This window comes from Austrofundulus limnaeus, unplaced genomic scaffold (genome assembly GCF_001266775.1).
Source record: "Austrofundulus limnaeus strain Quisiro unplaced genomic scaffold, Austrofundulus_limnaeus-1.0 Scaffold3050, whole genome shotgun sequence".
Lineage (NCBI taxonomy): Eukaryota > Metazoa > Chordata > Actinopteri > Cyprinodontiformes > Rivulidae > Austrofundulus > Austrofundulus limnaeus.
The window spans coordinates 1-775 of NW_013955452.1; positions in this window are offsets into that span (position 1 = coordinate 1).

Sequence of the window (775 nt, forward strand, 5' to 3'; positions counted from 1 at the left end):
TTGTCTGCAGATGTAAACAAACACTTGATGACTTGTCTGCAGATGTAAACAAACGATGACTTGTGTGCAGATGTAAACAAACAGTCGATGACTTGTGTGCAGATGTAAACAAACACTTGATGACTTGTCTGCAGATGTAAACAAACACTTGATGACTTGTCTGCAGATGTAAACAAGCAATGACTTGTCTGCAGATGTAAACAAACGATGACTTGTGTGCAGATGTAAACAAACACTCGTTGACTTGTGTGCAGATGTAAACAAACACTTGATGACTTGTCTGCAGATGTAAACAAACACTTGATGACTTGTCTGCAGATGTAAACAAACACTTGATAACTTGTCTGCAGATGTAAACAAACACTTAATGACTTGTCTGCAGATGTAAACAAGCGATGACTTGTGTGCAGATGTAAACAAACACTCGTTGACTTGTCTGCAGATGTAAAACACTTGAGGACTTGTCTGCAGATGTAAACAAACGATGACTTGTGTGTAGATGTAAACAAACACTCGTTGACTTGTCTGCAGATGTAAACAAACACTTGATGACTTGTCTGCAGATGTAAACAAACACTTGATGACTTGTCTGCAGATGTAAACAAACACTTGATGACTTGTGTGCAGATGTAAACAAACACTTGATGACTTGTCTGCAGATGTAAACAAACACTCGATGACTTGTGTGCAGATGTAAACAAACACTTGATGACTTGTGTGCAGATGTAAACAAACACTTGATGACTTGTCTGCAGATGTAAACAAACACTTGATG